The sequence below is a fragment of the Salmo salar genome, chromosome 11, assembly GCF_965601325.2.
Source record: "Salmo salar chromosome 11, fSalSal1, whole genome shotgun sequence".
NCBI classification, from domain to species: Eukaryota; Metazoa; Chordata; class Actinopteri; order Salmoniformes; family Salmonidae; genus Salmo; species Salmo salar.
In genome coordinates this window covers 110531616-110541787 of record NC_138301.1, presented here as the reverse complement: position 1 = coordinate 110541787, position 10172 = coordinate 110531616, and the positions used below count along the sequence as shown (strand labels likewise).

General features: G+C 47.5%; 1 pseudogene; it reads right to left on the bottom strand.

The window, feature by feature from the left end:
* Window positions 1-124: 124 nt before the first annotated feature.
* Window positions 125-4547, bottom strand: LOC106563706 (ras-related protein Rab-38-like; annotated as a pseudogene).
* Between the last annotated feature and the right edge of the window lie 5625 nt (window positions 4548-10172).

The window sequence follows — 10172 nt, the reverse complement described above, 5'->3', positions numbered from 1 at the left end:
GAAATCTGTCTAAAACTCAAACCGATTAAGCCTGCAGTAGGCATTCTGTCCAATCAGATTCAGACACATCTGAAGACAAACCCCTGGGCTAGTATGGTATTGATGTTATATCATTAGTATTTGGCTATAACAACAACCTTTCACAAAGCACTAGCTTCTCAGTTTCCTGGCTCTCTCTACAGTAGGGTTTACCAATGTTAGTGTTCTCCTACGCAATAAAACCAAAAATATACAAATTATGGACAGCTAGGAGACAGCTAGGAGACAAGCTAGGAGACAGCTAGGAGACAGCCAGGAGACAAGCTAGGAGACATCTAGGAGACAGCCAGGAGACAAGCTAGGGTGACAGCTAGGAGACAGCTAGGAGACAAGCTAGGAGACAGCTAGGAGACAAGCTAGGAGACAGCTTGGAGACAAGCTAGGAGACAGCTTGGAGACAGCTAGGGGACAGCTAGGAGACAAGCTAGGAGACAGCTAGGAGACAAACTAGGAGACAGCTTGGAGACAGCTAGGGGACAGCTAGGAGACAGCTAGGGGACAGCTAGGAGACAGCTAGGAGGCAGCTAGGGGACAGCTAAGAGACAGCTAGGAGACAGCTAGGGGACAGCTAGGAGACAGCTAGGAGGCAGCTAGGGGACAGCTATGAGACAGCTAGGAGGCAGCTAGGGGACAGCTAGGAGACAGCTAGGGGACAGCTAGGAGACAGGTAGGAGACAAGCTAGGAGACAGCTAGGAGACAAGCTAGGAGACAGCTTGGAGACAAGCTAGGAGACAGCTTGGAGACAGCTAGGGGGCAGCTAGGAGACAAGCTAGGAGACAGCTAGGAGACAAACTAGGAGACAGCTTGGAGACAGCTAGGGGACAGCTAGGAGACAGCTAGGAGACAGCTAGGAGGCAGCTAGGGGACAGCTAAGAGACAGCTAGGAGACAGCTAGGAGACAGCTAGGGGACAGCTAGGAGGCAGCTAGGGGACAGCTAGGAGACAGCTAGGAGGCAGCTAGGGGACAGCTAGGAGGCAGCTAGGGGACAGCTAGGAGACAGCTAGGGGACAGCTAGGAGGCAGCTAGGGGACAGCTAGGAGACAGCTAGGAGGCAGCTAGGAGACAAGCTAGGAGATAGCTAGGAGACAAGCTAGGAGACAGCTATGGGACAGCTAGGAGACAAGCTAGGAGACAGCTAGGAGACAAGCTAGGAGACAGCTTGGAGACAGCTAGGGGACAGCTAGGAGACAAGCTAGGAGACAGCTAGGAGACAAACTAGGAGACAGCTTGGAGACAGCTAGGGGACAGCTAGGGGACAGCTAGGAGACAGCTAGGAGGCAGCTAGGGGACAGCTAAGAGACAGCTAGGGGACAGCTAGGAGACAGCTAGGAGGCAGCTAGGGGACAGCTAGGAGACAGCTAGGAGACAGCTAGGAGACAGCTAGGGGACAGCTAGGAGACAGCTAGGAGGCAGCTAGGAGACAAGCTAGGAGACAGCTAGGAGACAAGCTAGGAGACAGCTTGGAGACAGCTACGGGACAGCTAGGAGACAGGCTAGGAGACAGCTAGGAGACAAGCTAGGAGACAGCTTGGAGACAGCTAGGGGACAGCTAGGAGACAAGCTAGGAGACAGCTAGGAGACAAACTAGGAGACAGCTTGGAGACAGCTAGGGACAGCTAGGAGACAGCTAGGGGACAGCTAGGAGACAGCTAGGAGGCAGCTAGGGGACAGCTAAGAGACAGCTAGGGGACAGCTAGGAGACAGCTAGGAGGCAGCTAGGAGGCAGCTAGGGGACAGCTAGGAGACAGCTAGGAGGCAGCTAGGAGACAAGCTAGGAGATAGCTAGGAGACAAGCTAGGAGACAGCTATGGGACAGCTAGGAGACAAGCTAGGAGACAGCTAGGAGACAAGCTAGGAGACAGCTTGGAGACAGCTAGGGGACAGCTAGGAGACAAGCTAGGAGACAGCTAGGAGACAAACTAGGAGACAGCTTGGAGACAGCTAGGGGACAGCTAGGAGACAGCTAGGAGGCAGCTAGGGGACAGCTAAGAGACAGCTAGGGGACAGCTAGGAGGCAGCTAGGGGACAGCTAGGAGACAGCTAGGAGACAGCTAGGAGACAGCTAGGGGACAGCTAGGAGACAGCTAGGAGGCAGCTAGGAGACAAGCTAGGAGACAGCTAGGAGACAAGCTAGGAGACAGCTTGGAGACAGCTACGGGACAGCTAGGAGACAGGCTAGGAGACAGCTAGGAGACAAGCTAGGAGACAGCTTGGAGACAGCTAGGGGACAGCTAGGAGACAAGCTAGGAGACAGCTAGGAGACAAACTAGGAGACAGCTTGGAGACAGCTAGGGACAGCTAGGAGACAGCTAGGGGACAGCTAGGAGACAGCTAGGAGGCAGCTAGGGGACAGCTAAGAGACAGCTAGGGGACAGCTAGGAGACAGCTAGGAGGCAGCTAGGGGACAGCTAGGAGACAGCTAGGAGACAGCTAGGAGAGAGCTAGGGGACAGCTAGGAGACAGCTAGGAGGCAGCTAGGAGACAAGCTAGGAGACAGCTAGGAGACAAGCTAGGAGACAGCTTGGAGACAGCTAGGGGACAGCTAGGAGACAAGCTAGGAGACAGCTAGGAGACAAGCTAGGAGACAGCTTGGAGACAGCTAGGGGACAGCTAGGAGACAGCTAGGGGACAGCTAGGAGACAGCTAGGAGACAGCTAGGGGACAGCTAGGAGGCAGCTAGGAGACAGAAGACAATAGATCTCAGATGGGGAGTAATCCCAGGTCAGATCTGCTCAGCATTTTAAATCCTTTTACATCAGACAGAAGGTTTCTTCTAATCTTTCATCATCTTTATCAATGTAAACTATCAGCTGGGTTGGCCCCAGTGACATATTCACCCAATCAGCCTTCACACTAAACTGAATAACTGGTTAGAGAGTAGCTGTGAGTGTTCCCTTTCTCTCAGGTTCAGTCTGTGAGGAGGGAACACACATTACACAGCCTGCTGGACCATTTTACATGTTCCTGTTCACATTCCCCTTGGCTAACTAGCCTGTGTTCTTCTCAAATGCCCGACGGCATGCTAGCATTTCATTCCAATTGATCGCATATATTTGTGATTACATTCGAATGAGTTAAGTTAACCCAAGCTGACAATCAAATCCTGTTGTCAAATGTGTGTGTGTTTTTTATAAGAAATAGAGACCATTGTAGAAAGTGATCTTCCAGCCAGGGAGCTCCCCAGCAGTCTGAAATGTGTTTAGATTAGAATATTAATATACTGAGGCTAGTCTGTCTCACACACAGACACACACAGACACACACAGACACACACACCATTTAAGTGTATCTTAGCCATTGCAAAGATACCCTCTAGAGCAGCCCACAGATGGCAGTTGTGAGAGACTAGGAGAACTACAGTAAGCAAGCTGAAGCGTTTCCCTATCTGTGTCATTATCTTCCTCCCTTACCTTGGCTGAGGTCTCAAACCAGCCCACAAATCCTTTTGCCCACAGAATATGTCCAGTTTGAGCTGCTGGGAGCAGACTTGGTCAGACTTGTTGGCCAGCACCATAGCTGGGACAGGTTTGCCATGACTGAGGGTGACCTTAGTGTCCAGGTCTTCCTTCCACTTGAGCACTGCATCAACTGTGGAGGCGTGGGTCACGTCAAACCCTCCCAGAGCTCCAACAGCCTCCCGGTAACACACACGGCTCATGTTCCCATATCTTTCTGGTCCTGGGACAAACAAATACATGAACAGCACACATCAGGGTCAGACCGGCATACAGCACTGATCTAGCGTATACTGTAATTATATGTACTTATAATCTAATTATATTGCGTTATGATTTGGCACATCCCAAAAACAGCAGAAAAGGTCAAGTTTTCATAGTACAGACACACACACATACAGAGAGCGAGAGAGTAACTGTTGTGCTCATATGGCTCTAATGAGCATGAGACCAGGTGAACCCTGTCATTGTCTGTCAGTGTATCAGTGTTTTGTTACTTGTCATGTTTTTTTGTAGACCCCAGGAAGAATAGCTGCTGCCTCTGCTAAAGCTAATGGGGCCCCTAATAAACAAAGAGACAAGACACATATTCCTCCACAGCACACATGAAATTCTGTAGGGAGAAATACTGTACACTGGTGATTATGATGATACATGTAACACAGGCTATCTATGGACAAGACAAAATATAATTATCAAAAGTGTGCTAATTCATTGATATTGAGTTGTTAAAAAAATAAACTTGAATAAAGTCTGATGTAGACTGATTGTCTGCAGTTTTGTCCAAACCACTGGTGTTACAATGAATTGATAATATATCAAGTAATATCAAAGTAAAATGAAGTGGTTTTACATACTGGCAATGTCCCAAAGCTGTAGTCTTATAACGGTGTCACTGTCCCAGTGCAGAACCTTCAGCGCAAAGTCAACATCAATAGTTGCGCGATAATGTTGAGAAAAGATCTGATGGACATAACTGTTGATGACTGACCTTTTTTCTGACCCCAAGGTCCGCTATAACGAGAAGTTTTAACAAATGCTCCTGCTGCATAGTCTGAGTTTGTACAACAGCCCATTCAAAACTCACACTGCTGTCTGATCGAATATTTGCCGGTATTGATGGCACATGGAAAACATATTACGATTTAGTTTTAATTCCATTCCAACTAGAGCCTGAAATTCTTTCAAATGTTTCCATACAGAACTTTTAAGGTTCACTGTGCACCTTAACATATGAGGATGTTAAGGATGGAGTCAAGGAAATTATGTTATCCAACTTGATTCCATAGTCCATACATGAAAGGTCAAATTTTCATTTTATAAACTTGTATGTTCTCGTCAAAATATATACAGTACCAGTCAAAAGTGCGGACACACCTACTCATTCCAGATTTTTTCTTTATTTCTACTCGAGATACGTTATCAGAGTCGGTACAGCCACCCAGTTTCTTCACACATCGCGCCGACAGAAACAAACATCTCTCTGGTAAGAAGAAGGGCGGGGGTGTATGCCTTATGATTAACGAGTTGTGGTGTGATCATAACAACATACAGGAACTCAAGTCCTTTTGTTCACCTGACCTAGAATTCCTTACGATCAAATGCCGGCCACATTATCATCCAAGAGAATTCTCTTCGATTATAATCACAGCCGTCTATATCCCCCCCAAGCAGACACCTCGACAACCCTGAAAGAACTTTATTGGACTCTATGTAAACTGGAAACCACATATCCTGAGGCTGCATTTATTGTAGCTGGGGATTTTAACAAGGCTAATCTGAAAACAAGGCTCCCTAAATTTGATCATCATATCAAATGCGCGACCCGGTCTGGCAAAACTCTGGATCATTACTACTCTAATATCCGCAACGCATACAAAGCCCTCCCTCGCCCTCCTTTTGGCAAATCTGACCACGACTCCATTTTGTTGCTCCCAGCCTATAGACAGAAACTAAAACAGGAAACGCCGTGCTCAGGTCTGTTCAATGCTGGTCCGACCGATCTGATTCCACGCTTCAAGATTGCTTCGATCACGTGGACTGGGATATGTCCCGGATAGCATCAGAAAATAACATTGATGTATATGCTGATTCGGTGAACGAGTTTATAAGCAAATGCATCAGTGATGTGGTACCCACGGTGACTATTTAATCCTTCCCCAACCAGAAACCGTGGATTGATGGCAGCATTTGCGCAAAACTGAAAGCGCGAACCACTGCTTTTAATCATGGCAAGGTGACCGGGAACATGACCGAATACAAGGCAATCAAACAAGCTAAGCGTCAGTATAGAGACAAAGTAGAGTAGCAATTCAACGGCTCAGACACGAAACGTATGTGGCAGAGTCTACAGTCAATCACGGACTACAAAAAGAAAAAGAGCCCCGTCGCGGACACCGATGTCTTGCTCCCAGACAAACTAAACAACTTCTTTGCTCGCTTTGAGGACAATACAGTGCCACTGACACGGCCCGCTACCAAAACCTGCGGGCTCTCCTTCACCGATGCCAACGTGAGCAAAACATTTAAATGTATTAACCCTCGCAAGGCTGCCAGCCCAGACGGCATCCCTAGCCGTGTCCTCAGAGCATGCGCAGACCAGCTGGCTGGTGTGTTTACGGACATATTCAATCAATCCCTATCCCAGTCTGCTGTTCCCACATGCTTCAAGAGGGCCACCATTGTTCCTACTCCCAAGAAAGCTAAGGTAACTGAGCTAACCTGTTAGGGCTAGGGGGCAGTATTGACACGGCTGGATAAAAAACATACCCGATTTAATCTGGTTACCACTCCTACCCAGTAACTAGAATATGCATATACTTATTACATATGGATAGAAAACACCCTAAATTTTCTAAAACTGTTTGAATGGTGTCTGTGAGTATAACAGAACTCAAATGGCAGGTCAAAACCTGAGAGATTCCTTTACAGGAAGTGGCCTGTCTGACCATTTCTTGAACTTCTTTTCCATCTCTATCATTTACTAAGGATCTCTGCTCTAACGTGACACTTCCCACGTCGTCCATAGGCGCTCAGAGCCCGGGAAAAAACAGAATGTCGTCATTCCAGCCCCAGGCTGAAACACATTATCGCCTTTCTCAAGTGGCCGATCAAGGGACACTGGGCTTAGGCGCGTGACCCGACCGCCCCCGCCTTTGGGATTTTTTCCTCTGTTTGCCGAAAAGGAGATTCCCTGTCGGAATATTATCGCTTTTCTACGAGAAAAATGTCGTAAAAATTGATTTTAAACAGCGGTTGACATGCTTCGAAGTACGGTAATGGAATATTTAGAATTTTATTGTCACGAATTGCGCCATGCGCGCGACACTTCTTTACTATTTCGGATAGTGTCTGGAACGCACTAACAAAACGCCGCTATTCGGATATAACGATGGATTATTTTGGACCAAACCAACATTTGTTATTGAAGTAGCAGTCCTGGGAGTGCATTCTGACGAAGACAACAAAAGGTAATCAAACTTTTATTATAGTAAATATGATTATGGTGAGTGCTAAACTTGCCGGGTGTCTAAATAGCGAGCCCGTGATGCCTGGGCTATGTACTTAGAATATTGCAAAATGTGCTTTCACCAAAAAGCTATTTTAAAATCGGACATATCGAGTGCATAGAGGAGGTCTGTATCTATAATTCTTAAAATAATTGTTATGCTTTTTGTGAACGTTTATCGTGAGTAATTTAGTAAAATGTTAGCGAATTCCCCGGAAGTTTGCGGGGGGTATGCTAGTTCTGAACGTCACATGCTAATGTAAAAAGCTGGTTTTTGATATAAATATGAACTTGATTGAACAAAACATGCATGTATTGTATAACATAATGTCCTAGGGTTGTCATCTGATGAAGATCATCAAAGGTGAGTGCTGCATTTAGCTGTCTTCTGGGTTTTGGTGACATTATATGCTGGCTTGAAAAATGGGTGTCTGATTATTTCTGGCTTGGTACTCTGCTGACATAATCTAATGTTTTGCTTTCGTTGTAAAGCCTTTTTGAAATCGGACAGTGTGGTTAGATTAACGAGAGTCTTGTCTTTAAATAGCTGTAAAATAGTCATATGTTTGAGAAATTGAAGTAATAGGATTTTTAACGTTTTGAAAATCGCGCCACAGGCTGCCAGTGGCTGTTACGTAGGTGGGACGCAAGCGTCCCACCTAGCCCATAGAGGCTAAACGACTATCGCCCTGTAGCACTCACTTCCATCATCATGAAGTGCTTTGAGAGACTAGTCAAGGATCATATCACCTCCACCCTACCTGACACCATAGACCCACTCCAATTTGCTTACCGCCCCAATAGGTCCACAGACGATGCAATCGCAATCACACTGCACACTGCCCTAACCCATCTGGAGAAGAGGAATACCTATGTAAGAATGTTGTTCATCGATTACAGCTCAGCATTTAACACCATTGTACCCTCCAAACTCGTCATTAAGCTTGAGACCCTGGTTCTCGACCCCGCCCTGTGCAACTGGGTCTTGGACTTTCTGACGGGCCGCCCCCAGGTGGTGAGGGTAGGAAACAACATCTCCACCCCGTTCTCAGCCCTCTCCTGTACTCCCTGTTCACCCATGACTGCGTGGCCATGCACACCTCCAACTCAATCATCAAGTTTGCAGACGACACTACAGTGGTAGGCTTGATTACCAACAACAACGAGACGGCCTACAGGGAGGAGGTGAGGGCCCTCGGAGTGTGGTGTCAGGAAAATAACCGCACACTCAACGTCAACAAAACAAAGGAGATGATCATGGACTTCAGGAAACAGCAGAGGGAGCACCCCTCCATTCCATATATCGACGGGACAGTAGTGGAGAAGGTGGAAAGTTTTAAGTTCCTCAGCGTACACATCACGGACAAACTGAAATGGTCCACCCACACAGACAGCGTGGTGAAGAAGGTGCAACAGCGCCTCTTCAAGCTCAGGAGGCTGAAGAAATTTGGCTTGTCACCAAAAACACTCACAAACTTTCACAGATGCACAATCGAGAGCATCCTGTCAGGCTGTATCACCGCCTGGTATGGCAACTTCTCCGCCCACAACCGTAAGGCTCTCCAGAGGGTAGTGAGGTGTGCACAACGCATCACCGGGGGCAAACTACCTGCCCTCCAGGACACCTACACCACCCGATGTCACAGGAAGGCCAAAAAGATCATCAAGGACAACAACCACCCGAGCCACTGCCTGTTCACCCCGCTATCATCCCGAAGGCGAGGTCAGTACAGGCATCAAAGCTGGGACCGAGAGACTGAAAAACAGCTTCTATCTCAAGGCCATCAGACTGTTAAACAGCCATCACTAACATTGAGTGGCTGCTGCCAACATACAGACTCAATCTGTAGCCACTTTAATAATTAATAATTGGATGTAATAAATGCATCACTAGTCACTTAAACAATGCCACTTTATATAATGTTTACATACCCTACATTACTCATCTCATATGTACATACTGTACTCTATACCATCTACTGCATCTTGCCTATGCCGTTCGGCCATCGCGCATCCATATATTTATATGTACATATTCTTAATCAATCCTTTACATTTGTGTGTATAAGGTAGTTGTTGTGAAATTGTTAGATTACTTGTTAGATATTACTGCACGGTCAGAACTAGAAGCACAAGCATTTCGATACACTCACATTAACATCTGCTAACCGTGTGTATGTGACCAATAACATTTGATTTTATGTGATTAGAATAATAGTGAAGACATCAAAACTATGAAATAACACATATGGAACTCTCTCTCCTCTGCTCTCATCCTTCTAGACCTATCTGCTGCCTTTGATACTGTGAACCATCAGATCCTCCTCTCCACCCTCTCCGAGTTGGGCATCTCCGACGCGGCTCACTCTTGGATTGCGTCCTACCTGACAGGTCTCTCCTACCAGGTGGCGTGGCGAGAATCCGTCTCCGCACCACGTGCTCTCACCACTGGTGTCCCCCAGGGCTCAGTTCTAGGCCCTCTCCTATTCTCGCTATACACCAAGTCACTTGGCTCTGTCATATCCTCACATGGTCTCTCCTATCATTGCTACGCAGACAACACACAATTAATCTTCTCCTTTCCCCCTTCTGATAACCAGGTGGCGAATCACATCTCTGCATGTCTGGAAGACATATCAGTGTGGATGACGGATCACCACCTCAAGCTGAACCTCGGCAAGACGGAGCTGCTCTTCCTCCCGAGGAAGGACTGCCCGTTCCATGATCTCGCCATCACGGTTGACAACTCAATTGTGTCCTCCTCCCAGAGTGCTAAGAGCCTTGGCGTGACCCTGGACAACACCCTGTCGTTCTCCGCTAACATCAAGGCGGTGACCTGATCCTGTAGATTCATGCTCTACAACATTCGCAGAGTACGACCCTGCCTCACACAGGAAGCGGCGCAGGTCCTAATCCAGGCACTTGTCATCTCCCGTCTGGATTACTGCAACTCGCTGTTGGCGGGGCTCCCTGCCTGTGCCATTAAACCCCTACAACTCATCCAGAACGCCCTAGCCCGTCTGGTGTTCAACCTTCCCAAGTTCTCTCATGTCACCCCGCTCCTCCGCACACTCCACTGGCTTCCAGTTGAAGCTCGCATCTAGTACAAGACCATGGTGCTTGCCTACGGAGCTGTGAGGGGAACGGCACCTCCGTACCTTCAGGCTC